The 13,448-nt window shown below is 36.9% G+C and overlaps 1 non-coding gene across 1 annotated transcript; it reads left to right on the forward strand.

Moving 5' to 3' along the window:
• The first annotated feature begins 12,802 nt into the window (after positions 1–12,802).
• Positions 12,803–12,908, forward strand: LOC131762021 (U6 spliceosomal RNA). Its single transcript, XR_009337115.1, has one exon. It is a non-coding gene; the product is annotated as a U6 spliceosomal RNA (small nuclear RNA).
• Positions 12,909–13,448: the final 540 nt, after the last annotated feature.

The following is a 13,448-nucleotide window of genomic DNA, read 5'->3' on the forward strand; positions in this document are numbered from 1 at the left end:
GCTCTTGCAACATCATGCTGGCCTCTGCTGCAGCAGGCTGGCCCCACATTCCAACTATGACTACTGTACCCCTCCCTCTCCCAAGCCTGAGGGAGCAAGAGAGCCATAATCAGCCGCTGCTTTAACCCTCTTCTGTCTGGGTGGGGAAGAGAAGGTTGAGGGTGGCCTACATGCAGAGGCAGGGCCAAAACCAAAGTTGAACCCCAGGAGATGTGTGAACAAAGAAGAAAAAGGGAAATTTTTCTGCACAGGTGCAGGAGCAGCGGATTATATCACCACATTCAACTTGATAAACCCTGCATCTGTGGAATACCTGAGTAGACAACGAATGTTCCCAAAAGTGAGGCAGTGGACTTTGGGAGTGACTGTAGACTTGGGGCTTGTTTTTTGTGTCTGATTTTTTTTTTTAATTTTTATTTTATTTATATTTTTATACAGCAGGTTCTTACTAGTCATCAATGTTATACACATCAGTGTATACATGTCAATCCCAATAGCCCAATTAATCACACCACGACCACCACCATACTGCCACTTTCCCCCCAGGGTGTCCATACATATGTTCTCTATATCTCTGTCTCAATTTCTGCCCTGTAAACCGGTTCACCTGTACAATTTTTCTAGGTTTCACATATATGTGTTAATATATAATATATGTTTTTCTCTTTCTGACTTACTTCACTGTGTATGACAGTCTCTAGATCCATCCACGTCTCAACAAATGACCCAGTTTTGTTCCTTTTTATGGCTGAGTAATATTCCATTGTATATACATGTCACATCTTCTTTATCCATTCATCTGTCAATGGGCATTTAGGTTGCTTCCATGACCTGGCTATTGTAAATAGTGCTGCAATGAACATTGGGGTGCATGTATCTTTTTGAATTATGTTTTTTTTCTGGCTATGTGCCCAGTAATGGGATTGCTGAGACATATGGTAATTTTATTCTTAGTGTTTTAAGGACCATCCATACTGTTCTCCATAGTGGCTGTATCAATTTACATTCCCACCAAAAGTGCAAGACGGTTCCTTTTTCTCCACATCCTCTGAAGCATTTGTTGTTTGTAGATTTTCTGATGATGCCCATTCTAACTGGTGTGAGATGATACCTCACTATAGTTTTGATTTGCATTTCTCTAATGATTTGTGATGTTGAGCAGCTTTTCATGTGCTTTTGCCCATCTGTATGTTTTCTTTGGAGAAATGTCTATTTAGGTCTTCTGCCCATTTTTGGATTGGGTTGTTTATTTTTTTACTATTGAGCTGTGTGAGCTGTTTATATATTTTGGAGATTAATCCTTTGTCCATTGATTCGTTTGCAAATATTTTCTCCCATTCTGAGGGTTGTCTTTCTGTCTTGTTTATGGTTTCCTTTGTGGTGCAAAAGCTTTGAAGTTTCATTAGGTTCCATTTGTTTATTTTTGTTTTTATTGCCATTACTCTAGGAAGTGGATAAAAAAACATTATCCTCTGATCCATTTTGAGATTATTTTTGTGTATCGTGTTAGGGAGTGTTCTAATTTCATTCTTTTACATGTAGCTGTCCAGCTTTCCCAGCACCACTTATTGAAGAGACTGCGTTTCGCCATTGTATATCCTTGCCTCCTTTCTCATCGATTAGTTGACCATAGGTGTGTGGGTTTATCTCTGGGCTATCTATCTTGTTCCATTGATCTATGTTTCTGTTTTTGGGCCAGTACCATATTGCCTTGATTACTGTAGCTTTATAATATAGTCTGAAGTCAGGGAGTCTGATTCCTCCAGCTCCCTTTTTTTCCCCTCAAGACTGCTTTGGCTATTTGGGGTCGTTTGTGTCTCCATACAAATTTTAATATTTCTTGTTCTAGTTCTGTAAAAATTGCCACTGGTAATTTGATAGGGATTGCACTGAATGTGTAGATTGCTTTGAGTAGTATAATCATTTTCACAATATTGATTCTTCCAATCCAAGAACATGGTATATCTCTCCACCTCTTGGTATCATCTTTAATTTATTTCATCAGTGTCATATAGTTTTCTGCATACAGGTCTTTTTTCTTCTTAGGTAGGGTTATTCCTAGGTATTTCTTTCTTTTTATCGCAGTGGTAAATGGGAGTGTTTCCTTAATGTCTTTTTCACATTTTTCATCACTAGTGTATAGGAATGCAAGAGATTTCTGTGCATTAATTTTGTATCCTGCAACTTTGCCACATTCATTGATTAGCCCTAGTAGTCTTCTGGTGGTATCTTTAGGATTCTCTATGTATAGTATCAGTTCTTCTGTAAACAGTGACCGTTTTACTCCTTCTTTTCCAATTTGTATTAATTTATTTCTTTTTCTTCTCTGATTGCCATGCCTAGGACTGCCAAAACCGTTGAATAATAGTGGTGAGAGTGGACATCCTTGTCTTGTTCTTGATCTTGGAGGAAATGCTTTCAGTTTTTCACCATTGAGAAGGATGTTTGTTGTGGGTTTGTCATATATGGCCTTTATTATGTTGAGGTAGGTTCCCTCTATGCCCACTTTCTGGAGAGTTTTTATCATAAATGGGTGCTGAATTTTGTCAAAAACTTTTCTGCATCTCTTGAGATGATCACATGGTTTTTATTGTTCAATTTGTTAATATGGTGTATCACATTGATTGATTTGCATATATTGAAGAATCCTTTCATTCCTGGAATAAACCCCACTTGATCGTGGTGTACGATCCTTTTAATGTGTTGTTGGATTCTATTTGCTAGTATTTTGTTGAGGATTTTTGCATCTATCTTCATGAGTGGTTTTGGTCTGTAAATTTCTTTTTTTGAAGTATCTTTGTCTCGTTTTGGGATCAGGGTGATGGTGGCCTCATAGAATGAGTTTGGGAGTGTTCCTTTCTCTGCAATTTTTGGGAAGAGTTTGAGAAGGATGGGTGTTAGCTCTTCTTTAAATGTTTGATAGAATTCACCTGTGAAGCCATTTGGTTCTGGACTTTGTTGGAAGATTTTTAATCACAGTTACATTTTCATTACTTGTGATTGGTCTGTTCATATATTCTATTTCTTCCTGGTTCAGTATTGGAAGGTATACTTTTTTAAGAATTTGTCAATTTCTTCCAGCTTGTCCATTTTATTGGCATAGAGTTGCTTGTCTCTTAGTCTTAGTCTCTTAGGATGCTTTGTATTTCTGCGATGTCTCTTGTAACTTCTCCTTTTTCATTTTAATTTTATTGATTTGAATCCTCTCCCTCTTTTTCTTGATGAGTCTGGCTAATGGCTTATCAATTTTGTTTATCTTCTCAAAGAACCAGCTTTTAGTATTATTGATCTTTGCTATTGTTTTCTTTGTTTCTATATCATTTATTTCTGCTCTGATCTTTGTGATATCTTTCCTTCTGCTAACGTTGGGTTCTGTTTGTTCTTCTTTCTCTAGTTCCTTTAGGTGTAACATTAGATTGTTGATTTGAGATTTTACTTGTTTCTTGAGGTAGGCTTGTATAGCTATAAACTTCCCTGTTAGAACTGCTTTTGCTGCATCTTATAGGTATTGGATCATAGTGTTTTCATTGTCATTTGTCTCTAGGTATTTTTTGATTTCCTCTTTGAATTCTTCAGTGATCTCTTGGGTCTTTAGTAACGTATTGTTTAGCCTCCATGTGATTGTGTTTTTCACTTTTTTTTCCCTGTAATTCATTTGTAATCTCATAGTGTTGTGGTCAGAAAAGATGCTTGATATGATTATAATTTTCTTAAATTTACTGAGATTTGATTTGTGACCCAAGATGTGATCTATCCTTGAGAATGTTCCGCATGAACTTGAGAAGAAAGTGTAATCTGCTGATTTTGGATGAAATGTCCTATAAATATCACCTAAATCTATCTGGTCTATTGTGTCATTGAAAGCTTCTGTTTCCTTATTTATTTTCATTTTGGATGATCTTTCCATTGGTGTAAGTGAGGTGTTAAAGTCCCCTACTATTATTGTGTTACTGTCGATTTCCTCTTTTATAGCTGTTAGCAGTTGCCTTATGTATTGAGGTGCTACTATGTTGGGTGCAAATATATTTATAATTTTTATATCTTCTTCTTGGATTGATCCCTTGATCATTATGTAGTGTCCTCCTTGTCTCTTGTAACATTCTTTATTTTAAAATCCATTATATCTGATATGAGTATTGCTACTCCAACTTTCTTTTGATTTCCATTTGCATGGAATATCTTTTTCCATCCCCTCACTTTCAGTCTGAATGTATCCCGAGGTCTGAAGTGGGTCTCTTGTAGATAGCATGTATATGGGTCTTGTTTTTGTATCCATACAGCAAGCCTGTGTCTTTCGGTTGGAACATTTAATCCATTCACATTTTATGTAATTATCGATATGTATGTTCCTATGACCATTTTCTTAATTGTTTTGGGTTTGTTTTTGTAGGTTCTTTTTTCTCTTTTGTTTCCCACTTAGAGAAGTTCCTTTAGCATTTGTTATAGAGCTGGTTTGGTGGTGCTCAATTCTCTTAGCTTTTGCTTGTCTGTAAAGCTTTTGATTTCTCCATTGAATCTGAATGAGATCCTTGCCAGGTAGAGTGATCTTGGTTGTAGGTTCTACCCTTTCATCCCTTTAAGTATATCATGCCACTTCCTGTTGGTTTGTAGAGTTTCTGCTGAGAAATTAGCTGTGAACCTTATCGGAGTTCCCTTGTATGTTATTTGTCATTTTTCCCTTGCTGCTTTTAATAATTATTCTTTGTTTTAATTTTTGCCAATTTGATTACTCTGTGTCTTGGCATGTTTCTCCTTGGGTTTATCCTGTTTGGGACTCTCTGTGCTTCCTGGACTTGGGTGTCTATTTCCTTTCCCATGTTAGGGAAGTTTTGAACTCTGTTCTCTTCAAATATTTTCACTGCTCCTTTCTCTCTCTCTTCTCCTTCTGGGACCCCAATAATGTGAAAGTTGTTGTGTTTAATGTTGTCCCAGATGTCTCTTAGGTTGTCTTCATTTCTTTTCATTCTTTTTTCTTTATTCTGTTCCGCAGCTGTGAATTCCACCATTCTGTCTTCCAGGTAACTTATCCGTTCTTCTGCCTCAGTTATTCTGTTATTGATTCCTTCTAATGTAGTTTTCATTTCAGTTATTATGTTGTTTATCTTTGTTTGTTCTTTAATTCTTCTAGGTCTTTGTTAAACATTTCTTGCATCTTCTCTATCTTTCCCTCCATTCTTTTTCCGAGGTCCTGGATCATCCTCACTATCATTATTTTGAATTCTTTTTCTAGAAGGTTGCCTATCTCCCCTTCATTTAGCTGATTTTCTGGGGTTTTATATTGTTCCTTCATCTGGTACATAGCCCTCTGCCTTTCATCTTGTCTCTCTTTCTGTAAATGTGATTTTTGTTCCACAGGCTGCAGGATTGTACTTCTTCTTGCTTCTGCTGTCTGCCCTATTTCTGTGTCTGATTTGTCTTTGGTTTTATGTTTATCCTAGTTTAGTTTTTAGTGCTTCTTATCATTGGTGGATTTGTTTATTGGTTTGGTTGCTCTCTTCCTTTTTTTTGTTTTTTCTCTCTTTTTGTGAGTGTGCATGTTTCTTTGTGTGATTTTTGTCTGTTTAGTTTTGCTTTTACCATTTGTTTTCACGTTCCATCTATTCTTTTATTTTTCTTCCTTTTCTTCTGAGCTCTGCAGCTGCCAGGGTCTGGGTGCTCTGGCCGGGTGTTGGGCCTGAGCCTTCGAGGTGGGAGAGCTGTGTTCAGGACATTGGACCACCAGAGACCTCCCAGTCCCACATAATATTAATCAGCAAGAGTTTTCCCAGAAATTTCTCTCTCAACACTAAGACCCAGCTCCACCCAATGGCCCGAAAGTCCCAGTCCTGGACGCCTCATGCCAAACAACTAGCCAGAGAGGAACACAACCTCACCCATTAGCAGTGAGGCTGCCTAAATCATTCTAAGTTCACAGACACCCCAAAACACATCACTGGATGCAGCCCTGCCAACAAGAAGGACAAGATCCTGCTCCACTCAATAGAACACAGGACCAGTTCCCCACCAGGAAGCTTACACAAGCCGCTGAACTAACCTCACCCACTGGGGACAGACACCAAAACAACAATAACTATGAACCTGCAGCCTGAGAAAAGGAGATCCCAAATACAGTAAGTTCAACAAAATGAGAAGACAGAGAAACATGCAGCAGATGAAGGAGCAAGGTTAAAAATCCACCAGACCAAACAAAGGAAGATGAAATAGGCAGACTACCTGAAAAAGAATTCAGAGTAATGATAGTTAAGATGATCCAAAATCTCGGAAAGAGAATGGAGAAAATACAAGAAATGTTTAACAAGAAACTAGAAGAACTAAAGAGCAAACAAACAATGATTAACAACACAATAGATGAAATTAAAAATACTCTAGAAGGAATCAAAAGCAGAATAACTGAGGCAGAAAAAGGGATAAGTGACCTGGAAGATAGAATAGTAGAAATAACTGCCAGGGAGCAGAATAAAGAAAAAAGAATGAAAAGAATGGAGGACAGTTTCAGAGACTTCTGGGACAACATTAAATGAACCAACAGTTGAATTATATTGGTCCCACAAGAAGAAGAGAAAAAGAAAGGGTCTGAGAAAATATTTGAAGAGATTATAGTCAAAAACTTCCCTAACATGGGAAAGGAAATAGTCAAATGCAAGAAGTGCAGAGAGTTCTATACAAGATAAACCCAAGGAGAAACATGCCAAGACACATATTAATCAAACTATCAAAAATTAAATACAAAGAAAAATTACTACAAGAAGCAAGGGAAAAGCAACAAACAACATACAAGGAAATTCCCATAAGGTTAACAGCTGATATTTCAGCAGAAACTCTGCAAGCCAGAAGGGAGTGGCAGGACATATCTAAAGTGATGAAAAGGAAAAATGTACAACTAAGATTACTCTACCTAGCAAGGATCTCATTCAGATTCGATGGAGAAATCAAAAGCTTTACAGAAGGCATTTCTCTAGCTGGGAAACACAAGTGAAGGAAAAGACCTATAAAAGCAAACCCCAAACAATTAAGAAAATGGTAATAGGAACATACATATCAATAATTACCCTAAATGTAAATGGATTAAATGCTCCAACCAAAAGACACAGACTGGCTGAATGGATAAAAAAACAAGACCCGTATATATGCTGTCTACAAGAGACCCACTTCAGACCTAGGGACACATACAGACTGTAGGTGAGGAGATGGAAATAGGTATTCCATGCAAATGGAAATGAAAAGAAAGCTGGAGTAGCAACACTCATATCATATAAAATAGACTTTAAAACTAAGACTATTACAAGAGATCAATAAGGATACTACATAATGACAAGGGATCAATCCAAGAAGAAGATATAACAATTATAAATATTTATGCACCCAACATAGTAGCACCTCAATACATAAGGCCAGTACTAATAGCCATAAAAGTAGTCAACAGTAACACAATCATAGTAGGGGACTTTAACACCCCACTTTCACCAAAGGACAGATGATCCAAAATGAAAATAAATAAGGAAACACAAGCTTTAAATGACACATTAGTCCAGATGGAGTTTATCAATATTTATATGACATCCCATCCATAAACAACAGAATACACTTTCTTCTCAAGTGCTCATGGAACATTTTCAGAATACATCATATCTTGGGTCACAAATCAACTGTCAGTAAATTTAAGAAAATTGAGTTTGTATCAAGTAACTTTTCTGACAATAGCACTATGAGACCAGATATCAATTACAGGAAAAAAAAAACTGTAAAATAGCCTCCTATTGTTTAGGAGGCTAAACAATATGCTACTAAATAACCAAAGATCACTGAAGAAATCAAAAAGAAATTAAAAAATTCCTAGAGACAAATGACAATGAAAACACAGTGATCCAAAACCTATGGGATGCAGCAAAAGCAGTTCTAAGAGGGAAGTTTATAGCAATAAAATTCCTCCACAAGAAAGAAGAAAAATCTCAAATAGACAACCTAACTTTCCACCTAAAGCAATTACAGAAAGAAGAATGACAAAACAAAACAAAACAAAACAAAACAAAAAACACCCAAAGTTAGCAGAAGGAAAGAAAGCATAAAGGTCAGATCAGAAATAAATGAAAAAGAAATGAAGGATAGAATAGTAAAGATCAGTGAAACTAAAAGCTGGTTCTTTGAGAAGATAAACAAAATTGATAAACCATTAGCCAGACTCATCAAGAAAACAAGGGAGAAGAGTGAAATCAATAGTATTAGAAATGAAAAGGGAGAAGCAACAAGTGACACTGCAGAAATACAAAGGATCATGAGAGATTACTACAAGAAGCTATACACCAATAAAATGGACAACCTGGAAGAAATGGACAAATTCTTAGGAAGGTATAACCTTCCAAGACTGAGCCAGGAAAAAATAGAAAATATGAACAGATCAATCACAAGCACTGAAATTCAGACTGTGATTAAAAATTTTCCAACAAACAAAAGACCAGAACCAGATGGCTTCACAGGTGAATTCTATTAAACATTTAGAGAAGTGCTAACACTTATCCTTCTCAAGTTCTTCCAAAATATAGCAGAGGGAGGAACACTCCCAACCTCATTCTATGAGGCCACCATCACCCTGATACCAAAACCAGACAAAGATGTCACCGAAAAGGAAAACTACAGGCCAATATCACTGGTAAACACAGATGCCAAAATCCCCAACAAAATACTAGCAAATAGAATCCAACAGCACATTAAAAGGAGCATGCACCACGATCAAGTAGGGTTTATCCCAGGAATGAAAGGATTCTTAATATATGCAAATCAATCAATGTGATAAACCATATTAACAAACTGAAAGATAAAAACATATGATAATCTCAACAGATGCAAAAAAACTTTTGACAGAATTCAACACCCATTTATGGTAATAACTCTCCAGAAAGTTGGTATAGAGGGAACCTTCCTCAACATAAAAAAATACCTAGGAAAAAACCTACCTAAGGAGACAAAAGACGTGTATGCAGAAAACTGTAAGACACTGATGAAAGAAATGAAAGATGATACAAATAGATGGAGAGACATACCATGTTCTTGGATTGGAAGAATCAACATTGAAAATGACTATACTACCCAAAGCTATCTACAGATTCAATGCAATCCCTATCAAACTACCAATGGCATGTTTCACAGAACTAGAGCAAAAAATTTTACAATTTGCATGGAAGCACAAAAGACTCCGAATAGCCAAAGCAATCTTGAAAAAGAAAAACTGATCTGAAAGAAGCAGACTCCCTGACTTCAGACTATTCTACAAAGCTACAGTAATCAAGACAGTATGGTACTGGCACAAAAACAGAAATACAGATCAATGGAACAGGATAGAAAGCCCAGAAATCAACCCATGCACATATGGTCAACTATTCTTTGACAAAGAAGGCAAGAATATACAAAACCTCTTCAATAAGTGGTGCTGGGAAAAATAAACAGCTAGATGTAAAAGAATGAAATTAGAACACTCCCTAACACCATACATAAAAATGAACTCAAAATGGATTAAAGTCCTAAATGTAAGGCCAGACACTATAAATCTCTTAGAGAAAAACGTAGGCAGAACACTCTATGACATAAATCACAGCAAGGTCCTTTTTGACCCACCTCCCAGAGAAATGGAAATAAAAACAAAAATAAACAAATGGGAACTAATGAAACTTAAAAACTTTTGCACAACAAAGGAAACCATAAACAAGATGAAAAGACAACCCTCAGAATGGGAGAAAATATTTGCAAATGAAGCAACTGACAAAGGATTAATCTCCAAACTATACAAGCAGCTCATGCAGCTCAATATCAAAGTAACAAACAACCCAATCCAAAAATGGGTGGAAGACCTAAACAGACATTTCTCCAAAGAAGATGTACAGATTTCCAACAAACACATGAAAGAATGCTCAAGATCACTAATCATTAGAGAAGTGCAAATCAAAACTACAATGAGGTATCACCTTACACCAGTCAGAATGGCCATCATCAAAAAATCTACAAACAATAAATTCTGGAGAGGGTGTGGAGAAAACGGTACCCTCTTGTACTTTTTGTGGGAATGTAAATTGATACAGCCACTATGGAGAACAGTATGGAGATTCCTTAAAAATCTAAAAGTAGAACTATCATATGACCCAGCAATACCAGTAGTGGACATATACCCTCAGAAAACCATAATTCAAAAAATGTCATGAACCACAATGTTCATTGCAGTACTATTTACAATAGCCAGGACATTGAAGCAACCTAGGACATTCATCAACAGATGAATGGCTAAAGAAGATGTGGCACATATATACAATGGAATATTACTCAGCCATAAAAAGAAATGAAATTGGGTTATTTGTAGTGAGGTGGATGGACATAGAGTCTGTCATACAGAGTGAAGTCAGTCAGAAAGAGAAAAACAAATACCATATGCTAACAAATATATATAGAGAGAGAATCTAAAAAAAACAACAAAAAAAGGTTCTGATGAACCTAGGATCAGGACAGGAATAAAGATGCAGACGTAGAGAATCGACTTGAGGACACAGTGTGGGGGGAATTGTAAGCTGGGACAATGTGAGAGAGTAGCACTGAAATATATATCCTACCAAATGTAAAAGAAAAAAACAGATAGCTAGTGGGAAGCAGCTGCATAGCACAGGGAGATCAATGACCACCTAGAGGGGTGGGATAGGGAGGGTTGGAGGGAGGCACCAGAGGGATGGGATATGGGGATATATGTATACATATAGCGGATTCACTTTGTTACAAGGCAGAAACTAACACAATATTGTAAAGTAATTATACTCCAATACAGATGTTAAAAAAAATCATGCAGATTCCACAGAAGGAAAACTCTGTGGGCACATGCAAGTTTGTCATCTCTTAGGGAATAGGGTCACCCCTTCCTGTTAGACGACAGATGGAAGCAGACACTGTATCAGCAGTGTCCCTTTGAAGCTGGGCTGCAATTTGGGCAAGAAAGCTGCTCTCACCACTTCAAGATTGCTTTCCATCTCCCCTTCCTTGATTGAGGCCCTGGGGGTAAGGTTCAAGTCACAGCCTGTGGTGCTCCCTGAGGCTCTGGCTGGCCCTGAGCCCTAAGCCTTATCTCATTAATGTGGCTGGACTGCCAAAAGCTTCCCCAAAGGCCTTTGCTTGGGTTTTAGCTCCTGTCCATACAGCTTCTAATTGAACTTTGGCTTGGATTTCCCTAGTTGATTTATTAGTCAAACATTTACTAAGTTCAGCCACTTTGGGGTCTTTTTTCATATTATTTATAAGCCCTTGGTTTACTCTAAAACTTACATGAAAAGTTTGTCCATGTCTTGTCACCTCTGCATAGAGTTGTCATTCTACTTGAATCATGCAAGAGATCTGCCTAATAACCATCTGGCTATTTACTGTCAGCCCTCATCCCTCAGCATCTGTTAAGTAGGAGATTCACTTGTACACATGTCATTCCAAAGTTCACTATCCTAAGGGAAGAGGCATTAGGAATAGGAGGCGTTTGGTTAAGTTGATGAAAGATGGACCCCATTATGCTGCCATCTGTGTCACAGGCCTTGTTGCAATTCTTCTGTGCTCATCTGTTGATTTAGACATTAACATTGTTTGACAACTGCCTAGTGTCAGAAATAAATCACTGGCTCATTTTTTTACCTAAATGTCATTGATTCAACCATGCAAACATATTTGTACACCTCTCATGTGTTTGAAAAGTGACCATTTTAACTGAACATCTGCTTGGAAAATATTGGACAACATAGAATCAATGGCTATAAAAATAACTCTTGTATTGATAGTTTTAATAAACTTTTTCACTGAAACACTTTGATGACTTATTCCCCATAGTTGACCTTACAGTCCTGCAGGTACACAGATGAGATGTGAGCTGCCAAAGTACACAGTAGCAGTCAACAGTAATCCAGGTTATCACAGGCCTCTTTTCAAGCCATGTGATTACCTAAATATTTGCAGCAGAGATCATACTGTTAGAAATGACTCACTGAACAGCTGTCACTTCACTTCTGAAAGAGCAGTTTCCAATAGAGGAATCTTTAAAAGCTCATCTGTGACATGAGAAAAACTAGATAGAATATATTAAACTTTGATAGAGACCCAGATAATACCAATGTAGTTTTGCATTGTTCTAATTCCTTAAGCACCACTTAAAGTATCAAAGAATCATCTGCTAAATTAACCCAACACTTTGGTGCATATCTTGGTGGTTATCAGTTTCTTATCTGCTAGTATAGAAATTTAGGTAAATTGTCACATTCAGTGCTTAATGTGAATCATTAAGTCTCTTTTCAGTCACTTCTTAGATCTCATGTTCATTTATTGTGTTTCACCCACTGCTACCATTCCAGAGTAAACTGTAGTTACTTTATCTCTAGTCCTACTAACTGGATTCCTCATATCAATTGAACTCTCTATTATTTTCTTCAGACTGAAGCCAGAGTTCTCTTTTCATAACACAAATCTAATAATTTTATCTGCCTCTTATGTGTGCATGCCCATGTGCACACACACACACATTATTACATCTCATTACTTACTTCTCATTGATCTCAGGATAAGCACCAACATCTTTCCACAGTCTCTAAGGCCTTGGATGACCAGGACCATACCTGGATCTCCAGCCTCAGCTGGTGCTTTCCCTCCATCCTTCCCTCCCACAGCCACACAGCCTTTTCCCCAATTGTTCATGCCTTCTTCACCATGAAGCTATGTGAATGGTGTTTCCCCTGAAGACTCTATCAACCCCACAGTTAATGCTCACTCCTCCTGACCATCTCAAGCATCACTTCCTTTGGTGTCACTTTGGCAGCACATATACTAAAATTGGAACCATATAGAGAAAATTAACATGGCCCCTGGGCAAGGATAACATGCAAATCTGTGAAGTGTTCCATATTTTTCTCACAGAAGTAGAGATGAATTTATGGTTACCAGAGGCAAAGGGTGAGAGGGAGGTATAGATTGGAAGTTTGGGATTGATATGTATACACTGCTATATCTAAATTAGATAAACAACAAGGACCTACTCTATAGCACAGGGAACTAGGCTCAATACTCGGTAATAACCTAAATTATTTTTTCATAATAATTTGAAAAAGAATAGATACATGTAAAACTGAATAATTTGAGAAATAATAGAAAATAATTTGAAAAAGAATAGAAACTAATTTGAAAAAGAATAGATACATGTATATGTATAACTGAATCACTTTGCTGTACACCTGAAACTAACACAACATTGTTAATAAACGATACTCCAATAAAAAATAAAAATTTAAAAAGTATCACTTTTTGGGGAAGACCTTCCTGCCTCTACTGTCTAGATTTGAGTTCCTCTGTAAAATCTTCTCAGAGAACTGAATTTCTTTCCTTCAGACCACTTACTTTAGAATAAAATAGCTTGTTTATTATTGTATTTGTTTAATTAGATCTTCTTCACT

This window comes from Kogia breviceps, chromosome 8 (assembly GCF_026419965.1).
Source record: "Kogia breviceps isolate mKogBre1 chromosome 8, mKogBre1 haplotype 1, whole genome shotgun sequence".
In the NCBI taxonomy this organism is placed as follows: domain Eukaryota; kingdom Metazoa; phylum Chordata; class Mammalia; order Artiodactyla; family Physeteridae; genus Kogia; species Kogia breviceps.